Source organism: Diospyros lotus, chromosome 10 (genome assembly GCF_014633365.1).
Source record: "Diospyros lotus cultivar Yz01 chromosome 10, ASM1463336v1, whole genome shotgun sequence".
Taxonomy (NCBI): Eukaryota; Viridiplantae; Streptophyta; class Magnoliopsida; order Ericales; family Ebenaceae; genus Diospyros; species Diospyros lotus.
The window spans coordinates 2,488,613-2,501,353 of NC_068347.1; the positions used below are offsets into that span (position 1 = coordinate 2,488,613).

At 34.1% G+C, this 12,741-nt stretch overlaps 2 non-coding genes across 2 annotated transcripts; both read right to left on the reverse strand.

The window, feature by feature from the left end:
• Positions 1-2,331: 2,331 nt before the first annotated feature.
• Positions 2,332-2,427, reverse strand: LOC127812356 (small nucleolar RNA snoR31/Z110/Z27). The gene has a single exon (XR_008025862.1). It is a non-coding gene; the product is annotated as a small nucleolar RNA snoR31/Z110/Z27 (small nucleolar RNA).
• Positions 2,428-2,519: 92 nt separating this feature from the next.
• LOC127812357 (small nucleolar RNA R32/R81/Z41) lies at positions 2,520-2,601 on the reverse strand. Its single transcript, XR_008025863.1, has one exon. It is a non-coding gene; the product is annotated as a small nucleolar RNA R32/R81/Z41 (small nucleolar RNA).
• Positions 2,602-12,741: the final 10,140 nt, after the last annotated feature.

Sequence of the window (12,741 nt, forward strand, 5' to 3'; positions counted from 1 at the left end):
AGCCAACACTCGCGCCCATGCGTGCGTGCGTGCGTGCGTGCGTGCGCTGGCTTAGGTGACCTCAATCGAGATGCCCAATGCACACACATGCACGCAACCCCGCACATACCGGTGCCCACACCCCCAAGTGACCCTCACTTGGGAATGCCCCACGACTGCACGCCAACACCCCCGATCACCCTCACTCAGAGGTGCCATGGGCATGCCCACACCTACATGCCATCACCCTCGCAAGACTCTGTCAAAACCACCCCCGTGTTGCGCTAATCTAACAAAAAATATGTCATTCCATGAAGGATTTTAGAGTAAATCAAGCTCCAAATGATCACATTAACAAGACCCATAAATTTTGAAGGATCTTTACAAAGATTTTACAACCAAAAAGAAAATTTCATTTTTATCAAATGATAATTTATAACCATGGAAGTGAAAGATATGCTCAAAATTGAAGAGAGATCAAGTAGATCTATATATAAATTCAAGAAGAGATAAAATCTTACATAATAAAAGGTGATGCAAGAGAACTTGCCTTTGTTTAGATGGAGATAAATCAAGAAGAACTTGTTTTCCAACTTGAAACTCATCCTTGAAGCTTCAAATGAAAATGCCTTTGTGTCTCTCATCAAAAGACCCTTTTGCCCTTCACTTGCACACACAAACACAATTATTATCATGTCCCTTTCAAACATTTGTCATTTGTCATTTTTTATTTCTTTTTTTTATTTTCTTTATCAAACCCATTTACACAATTTTTCATTTACCCTTACATTTTTCACACTCAACATAAGGACCTCAAGCCTTTTCTTGACATTTCACAATTAAATTACATTTTCTTTTAATTTATCTCATCACATAACAAATGAGTTCAAGTCCAACCCATTAATTCAACTCTTACTAATTAGACCCAAGAGTTTATTTTCTAACTTGCAAACACTTAAAGCCCAACCTAATTCACTTTAATTTAACAAAATTCACAACCCATATAATTTAGGCAAAATCCATTAGAAATGGGTTTTATTTAATTTTTAACTATCCCAAACCTTTAACCTTTTCACATTAACCCTAACCCTATACATTAAACTCAACTCATTTTATTAAATTTTTAACCTCTAGATTTCTCTATAATCCAATATATATAAAAATATATCTATTCACCAAAATAAAATAAAATCATAAATCATGACATAGACCCAGATTGTGTTACATTTGATGATGCTCCATGGGATGATAAGATATAATGTAAGGCCTTCCCATTAACCTTGACTGGACATATTTGGGCTTGGTTTAATAATAATTTACCAAAAACATCCATTTTGCTCATTTGGGCAACTAAAAGTAAAATTCATTAAAAAGTTCATTATTAACGATCAGAAAAAAAAAAAAAAAAAAGTAACATATCTTCTTAGCATTTAGCATTCAACAAAGAAACAAAGAAATCCTTCGCCATTGTGTGAACAAATTTTGAAATATCACGCTTGAAATTAATAATTTATCAATTGAAATGACAGAATAGAATCATTCTAAGGTGATTTTCTATATCAAAATTGATTGTTGTAGTTAAAGAACACTTTTAAATCAAATCTCTTAAATCAACAATAATAATATACTCTTTTTTGTTTAAAGGAGGGTTCACTTACTTATAACTGAATTGATAGGGTTCATAATAAACATTCATGATATTTTAAAATTCATTAAAATTTGGACTATATGTAAATAATAGTTATTCTTTACACAATTGAAGAGGAAATTCCGAATCGATTTGCAAGTCTGGTTATGTGGAAATAGCCCACGGGAGGGGTTTTCGGAAGACTTACAAGTCTCCCAAAAGAGTTTGCAAAGTCTACTTAATGGGTCTCCCAAAGACCATCCCCGACCCCCTTCCCTCTGCATTCCTTTTGTAACCCCCTTTTTTATATATTTATTTCTATATAAGTTATTAAATAATATATATTTAATTGTAAAATTTAATATATATATATATGCATACATTGTATAAATTAAAAATAAAATAAAAGTGGAAATAATTGACAAGAGGGGCGCCTATGCTCTTTTAAACGTTTTGTCGAACAGTTACGAGGGCGATCCAGTAAGCATGCGATGCGATGATGGAGAAAATTACAGCAACGAATATAACAAAACAGCAAATCAGTAACATTTCAGTGCCTAACATGATGTGGAACTAAACAACAAACAAGAACAGATGAAAAACTTCGAAAGATTAAAAATTACCTCCTAGTTAAGATCAAGCTTCCAGCTGAAAACCAGTAAAATCAAAGAAATTAAGCATCGAAATATTTAACAAACAGCATTTTTCATGATTGCACGTATCCATCAAGCATCAGAAACTGAAAATCTTTCTCATACACAACCATTGTCGGATTGCGTCAGAAGGTGTCCTAAGATTTTCTGATTTCATCATCTTGCTGATGTTCCGGAAAAAAATATAAAAAGAAAAAAATCAACAACTGGCGGAGAAAAATGAAAAAGAAAATCTAAACATATGTTTACACGCAAAGAGAGAATGGATCAGAAAGAACGTAGCGAGGAGACTCGATCTTACGAATTAATCATCACGCTCCGATGTGTTCATCACATCCATCCTCTCTGCTTATTCACATGCGTAAACGCATACTTCTCCTAGCTGAGAAAGAAATCTGCTTATTCACATGCGTAAACGCATACTTCTCCTAGCTCAGAAAGAAAGAAAGAAAGAAAGAGAGATAGAGAGAGAGAGAGAGAGAGAGAGAGAGAGAGAGATTTGGAGAATGAAGATCGGCAAGGGGGCGGTTTGCGATGAGTTATAGGCGGAGGTGGACCAAAAACCCTAGAAACAGCGGGACCAAATGCGGCTACTGGATTGTTTGGTAACACAGACGAGACCGTCCTCGGTTTACTTATTCTCGTTCTGTGGTGTTCGGTTAGACAGATAAAGACCGTGGAACAGAGCAGCATTAAACTTACAGGTAAAATACACTCGATGCCCAGAGGTTTTATTAAATTACTGTGGGTACTTTCATTTTCTAGAAATTACATTAATCTTCCATTGGTCAAAAAATTGTTCAAAATCCATGTCATAATGTTACTAGGAACACGAACCCAAAATATCAACCATTAGACTCTTGCAAGAGGCGGGCTTTTCTTTCTCAAAATAGACTTTAACGATCAAGTTAATATTTGGTATTAAAAGTGTAAGTATTGAGAAATAAATAGAAAAATAATGACTGAAAAGTGAAAAACAATAAAAAAAATCTTTAGTATTTGTGTGGCAATTCGAGTTATATGGTAAAATAGGAAAATATATGTGTATTTTTATATTACTATTTTTTACATGTAATGAACAATTGTTTGAAAATATGGAAAAAAAAACCATTTAGGTATTAAGGTAGGGCATTCTTTGAGTTGTCTTTAGAACTTGTCATAACAAACAACCCAATATCCAAAAGACACTAGAATAGACACCAAACCTCGTGCAATGGCAGTCTGTCTTACCACAATAGAACAACGCCACTAAGACACCAACTTCGCATAATTATGCTTAAGCACGTTATTAGTCTGTTTACTTATTCAGATAAATGAACACTTATTCTCTCAGACTACTTTTAACTTACTTTTGCATTATGACCATAAAGTATTATTGACTTAAGTATCGAAAAGCCCCAGTGAGGGAAATCCTTATGTGCCTTTAGACAGTGTTCTGCCTTGTATCAACTCTCACTCTCTCTTGGACAATGGAGCTCTCTCCTAGACTATTTTTCATCTCTCACCCTCTTCAACAATATTGCAACTTATTCAAGCCCACAACTATTTCTTTGAAAGACTCAAGCCTGTTGAGCTCTTTTCTAGACATCTGTAACACCTCGTTTTTTAAGAATGTTATAACTTGGGACAATTCTGGGATAATACATTTTTTCTATTCAAAACTAATGCTAACCATATCATTCCTTATATATATCCCTAAATTTTCATTCATCTATCTCGTATAAGAATCATCATAAACATAAAACGCAGAAGCTAAGAATCAAACTTTAAGCTTTAATATTAACCATAATTAAGGTTATGCATCATCCTTCAAGACGTTCAGAATTTAAAGTAGCATAACTTAAATACATAAGCTACATAATCATACAATTGATACATCATGCACTTTGCTAAGTGCTATTACATACCTCTTTCATGCTCGTTTCTGTTACAATATCTATCTGAAACGTTTGAATATTCTAGGAACAAAATCCAAGTTAGATGATAAATCATCTAAGTAATGGTACAAAATCATATTTTGTGTATGAATGCAATATGCAAAATGTCATTTTCTTTTTCCTTTTGTTTGAGTCGATCGCACTTTAATGCTACTCTCATTTCTTTACAGTCTCCTTACCAATGCGAGATGTATGTGTACACCCTTGGTAGAGCAACGATGCCGACATATACTCTCAACCAGATGCGATGCATGATCAATAATTTCATCGTGAGCATATGTACATTTCATCATAACATGTTATTAGTCCCTTGACATACAATGGCCACTTAAAAAATGAATGAATTGAGGATTAAAAACTTATTCAACCAAATTCTTTCCTTTTAAAAACTGTTGAGTTTTTCTTATACAAAGAAAATACTTGTTATAAATATATATGTTGTTTGTGAGTGATAGCAATATAAATACACAAACAACCACAATATTAACATAAAATATATAGTGGTTCGGTGTCTCCAACACCTACGTCTACTCTCTCAGGGTCAACCAGACACTTGAGATTCCACTATAACCACACCTAAGTTTTCAACAAGTTCACCTAGAAAACTTTTTATACAACACCGAGGTTTTTTTTTACCTCACCCCAAAAACTAATACAACAATACACCTAAATTACTTTGGCTCCAAGAAGCCACTCACAATCTACTAGTTACAATTGTTGGTCCCTTGACATAAAATGGCCACTCAAAGAGGGTGAATTGAGTGTTAAAAACTTTATTTAAATCGAATTATTCCCTTTTAAAAACCTTTAAGATTTTCTTATACAAAGAAAATATTTGTTATAAATATGTATGTTGTTTAGGAGTGATAGCAATATAAATATGTAAACAACAATAACAACACAAGAGCATATAAAGATTTGGTGTCTCCAACACCTACTCTACTTTCTCAAGGTCAACCCGACACTTGAGGTTCCACTAAAACCACACCTAGGTTTTCCAACAAGTTCACCTAGGAAACTTTTACACAACACCAAGGTTTTTCCCATAACTCACCCCTAAAACTATTACAACAATACACCTAGATTACTTGGGTTCTAGGAGGCCACTCACAATCCACAATTAAAGTGATTACAATGCAATCCTAAGTCCAACAATCTTGGACAAATATGGATATAAGTACAATGAAAATATAAAGGCAAATGAATAAATATAATGATGTAATTTTTATCACACTTGGAGAGAATATCTTATTTGCCTTAGGCTCCAAATGATGTATCTTTAATGCTTGGACCTTGGGTTGCTTTTCTTGAGTGCTTGAGATCTTGGGTGTGCTTTAGAATGATAGATCTCCATAGTGCATTAGCCTTCTTTAGAAATCTCTTGAAGATATATATATTTGAGCTTCCAACGAATCTGTAATGACTAAAAAAATTAGGCCGTTGGAGTCTAACAGTTAACTGTTCTAACCGACAGTCAACTTTGCGACACCCATAGTCGACTCTCGAAATTGACAGTTGACTCTCGAAGATGAAAGTCGACTCTCATTGGCCTACAGTCGACTCCCAGTTGACTGGTCAAAACATGTTCTCGGCTATCTTGACTCTGCATAACACACAGTTGACTGTCCCTCACTAGGAGTCGACTCTCAGTCCAGATTTTTATAAAAAATAGTTTTGCTTTGAAAATACAATCCATAGCACGAATACATTACAACATATTTATATTTCTTTAATTTAAGTAAATGTCCACATTTTCTTTAATTTATATTTTACATTCCATTTACTTTAATACATAAATATAAATAAGAAAGTATCCCCATTTGGATTCAATAAAAATATCTAAAAAATTAAAATTCATAACAATAAGAAAATAGGTATTTGAATTTAGAACAAATTCAGGATTTTGTGATTTTACCACCTTCAAAAAACATACCTTCTATTTCTTGAAAAAATTATTAAAAATTATTTTAACAACAATGAATATTAGTTATCAAAATACCAGAAGATAGTTTTCCAAAATGAAAACATTTTTTTATATGTCCCCTTATAATACGTTAATATTCCACTCAGAACAAATAGTATTTATTGGTTCATTTTGATACACAAAATACTATAATATTTAAAATATACTTTCCAACATAAGGCATATCAAAATTTCATTTGGAAATTTAAATATATCAAAAATAGTTTTACTAAAATTATGTTTTGTTAAATATCAAAATACACAATAGGTTGATTGGAGCAACTTGGCTCAAGAACAATGTAATTCTAATTCCAACAATTTTGGACAAATATGAATATAAGTACAATGAAAATATGAAGGCAAATGAACAAATATAATGATACAATTTTTACCACATTTGGAGATAATATCTCATTTGCCTTGGGTTCCAAAGATTTGACTTTAAGCTTGAGCCTTGGATTACTTGAAATGGTTGCATAAGAGCTTGGGTGTACTTTAAAGATATAGGACTTGATAGAGCATTACCCTTCTCCAAAAAACTATTCTTAATATATATACTTGAACTTCCAACGGATTTGTAACAACTAGAAAAATCTGATTGTTGGACCCGAAGAATCAACTTTCCTAGAACAGAAGTCAACATCCATTTTAAGTGAGAGTCAAGTCTAGTTATACAAGAGCTGACTTCTCTACTGTTAGAGTCGACTTTTTGAAATACACCAATATTGTCAGCTAGACTCTCCATAACATACTCTCGGCTGAGTCGACTCTAACTTTGCAAGAGTAGACTTTAGCTTAAGGGGAGACGACTCCATTAAGCTAAAAGTTGACTTCTAGGCCAATTTTACAGAAAATAAATTTTATACATATAGTAATTGCTTGAAGATATAATGCATAACATATATACATTACAACATATTTATATTTTCTTTAATTTATATTTTACTTTCCATTTACTTTCATACATAAATGTAAATAAAAAAGTATCTCTCATTTGTATTCAATAAAAATATCTAAAAAATCAAATATTCTAATTTTTCTAATTTTCTCATAATTTTCTTCTATTTATTCCTATTTTTTCTCAAAAATTTCACACTAAATAATTCCTCAAACATTATCCCAATTTTCCAACTACCACAATTCATAAAAATAATTTCTCAGATAAACCACTCACCTTGACTTAGTCTTTCAAGTTTTCTCGATATGCATGTCTTAACCTCAAAACACGTGCCCAAATAATTTTTTTAGCCTCGGCCTTGCCAGACTATCATTGCACAACCACGACAGCTATTGCCGCCCTCTGTTGCGCTGCCATGGCCTTTGTTTGTGGCCATGGCTGCTGCCCCCTTGTTGCGGCCAATCCCAGCCTCTAACCACCCCCAAACTCACTACTTCCGACCAGTCTTCCTCGGCTCCAACTCTCTCTCGATCTCCCTTTTTTTTTCTCCATCTCTTGGCCAAGCTCTCTGCCTATTTATAAACACCCATTGCTTGTACTCCACGATTGAATATGTATATATTATACATCAAATACAATCTTTTACCTCAACTGCCCCAAATTTCTTACAGAGTTTTTCTCAAATCTTGCTGCCAATTGCCTTCCAATCTTGCAACAAATCTTGGCCATTGACGCTTCACAGAAGCTAGCCATTCACGTACACACGCGCACATATATATATATATACATATAACATATTATATAATACACTATCACATAAGAAAAATACACATTTAAACCCCAAATTTCATCCCTACTTCATTTGGGTATTTCTCTAATTGCAAATACACCCTCATCTATTGAATTAATTTGCATTACAATATTGAAAATTCAAAATTAATAACTTAAGCCTTACTGGATAAGGACAATTTCACCCCAATGTCCTCACTGGGCTATTGTTTTATCTCGAGACCACATCAGGATTGATCCTTACATAAAACCGGAGCCCTCTCAAGATTCCATTGATTTCTCGAAGGTCCCTTACAATCATTCAATTTTTCAAGTTAAATCACAACTGTATCGAAAATAGTCTCGGTTCTGATTTCGTTTAATACGATAAATCCTATCTTGGAACGCTCGTTGATTTGCCTGTTTACAATGTTTAAATTGTCTTCTAGATCCTTAAACTCGACTCTTCTAACATCACGAAATATGGAATATTTTGATATATTACTTATTTTGATTTGGGGTATTACAATAGCAGTACAAGGTCTTTCTCAAACAACAACATTTTTTTTTTCTCTTGTCTTGGTCGTCTCCTCGAGTTCTATGCCTAGCTCCATCTTGGCTTGACTTTCCTGGACTATAAATTTAATTATTATATTTTTGACAACACAATGGACCTAGGTAAACCCAAGAATTGAAATGAACCAATGTGATTGATTTGATTCAATTTTTTTAGTATATCGGTTCAGTTCTAGGTCTAATCATTTGAGTCTATGGACCCAACCCAAACCAATCAATATACATAAATAAATAAAAAGTATAAATATATAACTCATATGTTTATTATTTTTAGACTTTAAGTATGACATTTGTAACATCTTGCATTGAGCGATAAGAAGAACTAGAACAACTTACTCTGATTGGCCTACGTGAACTTCCCAGGTGGTCACCCATCATTGAGCTTCTCCAGCTCAAGCACGCTTAACCCTAGAGTTCTTTGCCTACATTCATCCCAAAAGGTATCCAGCTGGTGTTGATTCTTTTCTTACTTATCCTCGATATATACTATCATTTTCTGGGATCTTGGGATATTACATTCTCCCTCCTTGAGCACATGACATCCTCGTCATGCAACCTTATAACTGGTCCTAGCTCTCCCCCGTCCACTGTCCTCAGTCCAGTACTCCCAGCATTTGGCTTGTACATGGTCTCAACACATTGCTCAAGTAAGCTCTGATACCACCTGTAACATCCTACATCGAGCGATAGAAAGAACCAGAACAACTTACCCTAACGGGCTTACATGAACTTCCTAGGGGGTCACCCATCCTTGAGCTTTTCCGGCTCAAGCACGCTAAACCCCAGAGTTCTTTGCCTACATTCAGCCCAAAAGGTATCTAACTAGTGTTATTTTTTTTCCTTACTTATCCTTGATATATACTACCATTCTCTGGGCTCTTAGGGTATTACAACATTTATCATCTCATATTTCATTGTTAAATACAAATAGTAAATTGTTTATTAAATGTTGACCACTAACATATTTTTAGAGTTTATATAACAAAATTTTTCAATTCATAGATTATTATATATGTTAGTGTTGAGTGTCCTGATGCTAGATTTGGATGACATTTAGTGGGCTCATTTTAATGCATTAATTGTATATTGGTATAAATTAATAAAAAAAAAGATTTTCTTCATTCATATTTTCTCCAATCAATTATATGAATGAGTCTCTAGATCTTTTGTATAAGAATTTTAGTCTCAAGATGTTGAGACTGTGTGACAAGATTCTCTAGTAACAGAATATCTTAAACTATTCATAGTTCTTAAATTCGTTGGATGAACTCCGATTAATCAAATATGGACTAGTACAGGTGTTACTATCTCATTCAGTATGGGGATACTAATGGGAGGATGGTGTGTCATGTGCCATATGACATGAGATGTCACTAGTAAACCTGTCGGTGGTCATTAGGAAACGATTAGTCAAATGTGACGCCGATGAATGACCACATGGCTTGGTGGATAATGGTCATGTCATTAAGTTCCGATGATGTGTTGATCCTTAGATTTGAACCGATAGAGTTGTTTTGTGTATTGGTGTGGGGGATTTTCTAATGAGCCGACCCATCCAATTGAGAGGTGGGAACATTCATCTATGTAGTTTTGTATTGCTGGTATATGGAGACAAGTGTTGAGAATAGAATCCATTACCCTGATCATCAGTATTTGATGAGGTGAACGTCCTATGTGATCTAGTATTAATGTGACGGGATAGTCCTTGACCAGGGCAAATTGAAAGTTAGGAAAGATGTTTCCTGATGTGTCATCTAATCACATTAATGAGGTCTGACACATAGTTACTAAGTTTGTGAGTTTTTCACTCTATAGCTCTCGCTTAGTCAGGATGTTAGGCGATGAAAGGATTATAGTACACAGTAATCGTCAATTGTAATAGGTTCACTTGAAGTGAGACTTCACTGTCATTACAAAAAAAAAAAAAAATCATAATTTAGTGACGAATTTTGAGACGGAGGCCCACCTATCACTAATTTGTGACAGATTTAGAGACAGAAATATGTCACTAAAATGTTCTAGTCACGACTTCCATGTCACAAAATTTAGTGACAGAATTTATGTCACTGATCAGCGACGTGGCATGGATTCCAGTCGCTAAATTGTAATGGGACAGGACGTCCCTTCACAATATAGTGATGAGATGACCAATCCTATCACTGTTTTTTGTTTAAATTCCCCCATTCCCAAGGTTGTTAAAATCGAGATTTTAAGTGGGATCGACAAAGGGTCCATAAAATCGGATCGTAAAATCGAATCGTAAAATCGTAAGATTTTAGAGATAATTAAAAATACCCTTTAATTTTTGTAAATATATGTTTATAATAATATAATTTTGTAGAAAATGAATTAATATTATTTAATAACTTGATTATTCCTTATTATAATTCAAAAAATGATACTTCCCAAATATAGCTCAAAAACTAGCAGGTTGGTATAGGCAATTTAGAGGCAAAATATAGGTAATTTAGAGGTAAAATATAGCTTAAAATTCTTTAGATGATGCTTCCAATGTCTTCCATTAGATTTAGATTGTAATTTTTTTTTTATTTAACATTGATTAAATCAAGTAATATCCCAATTTGGAGTTGGGTGGTCCATTAATTAATTACTTGTTTGTCTTGATTTACTTATGCAATCAATGTTAAATCAAGTAAAAATTATAATTTAAATCAAGTAAATTGAAACTTATGCAATTAATGTTAGAGATGTTATGTGACATTGGAATTTATGTAATCAATGTTAAATCAAGTTCCAATTTAGAGGCAAAATATAACAATTCATTGCATAAGTTCCAATGTCAGATGCTATGTGACATTGAGACGTTAGAAGCATCATCTAAATTACAACTTAAATCAATAGAGGTCTTTGAATCGTAAAATCGTTTGGGGATCTCTGAAGCGTAAAATCGTAAAATCGTACATGTAAAATCGAGATTTTATAGGATTTTATCCCAAATTGGATTTTACATGGGATTTGAATCGTTTGGGGGTCTTCGAATCGTAAAATCGTACGCGTAAAATCGGGATTTTAACAACAATACCCATTCCCCTTCTCGAACGCCGTTTCTCCCCCTTGGTTCTCACCCATTTCTACCTCATCTCCCTATTCTCACGCCATTTTTCTCTTCTGCCCCCATAGTTCTCTCGTTTTCTATAGTTGCTGTTGTAATACCCAAGAATTTTTAAAAGACTCAATGATATATAATTTATCTTAAAGCGAAAATGAAATTTACAGATAAATTAGGGTTATAAGGTAATTTCTTACCGTTGTGAATGACTGAATCAACTGTAAGGAGTGCCATGGAGTCGAGATGTCTAAGGAAAATGATATGGTATTAACAAGCATTTCGAGGAAATATTTATGGTATTGAAAGAAATCATATCAGAGACAGTTTTTGGTACAATTATAATTTGGGATGAAAAATCGAATTGTCGTAGGAATCTTCTGGGAAGTCAACGGAACCCTGAGAAGGTTCATATTTTGCATAAGAAACAACCCTTAAGTAGTTTCGAGAGGAAACAAAAGGGTTTACAGTCAAAATATACATTCATGCCTAAGTGTAATTTTTTAATTTTGCCCGAATGAGGTCGAAATGACGTTATTCCTGAAACTTTGGGGATGAAATGAAAGGTTTAGCGCTTGTGGGTCGTAATGACACTATTGGGATGCTCAATGGCTTCAAAGGACCAAAGTGCAAAATGGAAAGAGGTTGGGGTCAAAGTATAATTTTGTAAAATCTTGCAAACAGAAATCTACCATGGCCGAGTAGCCACGTTGCTGGCTACCTACCACCACTTTCATCCATGGAAAGCTCTAAGGAATGGGCTGAGGGGCCTCAAGGCTAGGCTTAGGCCGTTCTTTAGCTGACAAACCGGCCATATCGACCAAAAACATGGCTGAAAAATCGTGCCACTGAATCCGGGTTTTGGGGGCTTTTATTGAGGGTTTTGGACTGATCTGGGGAAGGTATAAGCCTCAAAAGGATTAAATTGACCAGCCATGGGCGTTTGAGGCTCGGATTTGGCTATAAATAAGGGTTATAGGATGGTCAAATTCTTCAAAAATTAATCTCTCAAATCCGAGAATTTGAGGGAAAATTGAGGGAAGTGAATAAGGGGGCTTTTCTTTTCCATGTTCAGAGAATCATTTATGGAAAGTTTGATGAGATTTTGTGTTCATTTGAGCGGGTTTTAAGAGTTCTGGGAAAAATCGGGCGAGTCATGAATCTGCGTGTTTGAGGGAAACTTGAGGGAAAATAATAGAGGACTTTTGTTCCTCATATTTTAAAATCATTTCTGGAAAGTTTCATGAAGTTTTGAGCTGATTTGATCGAGTTT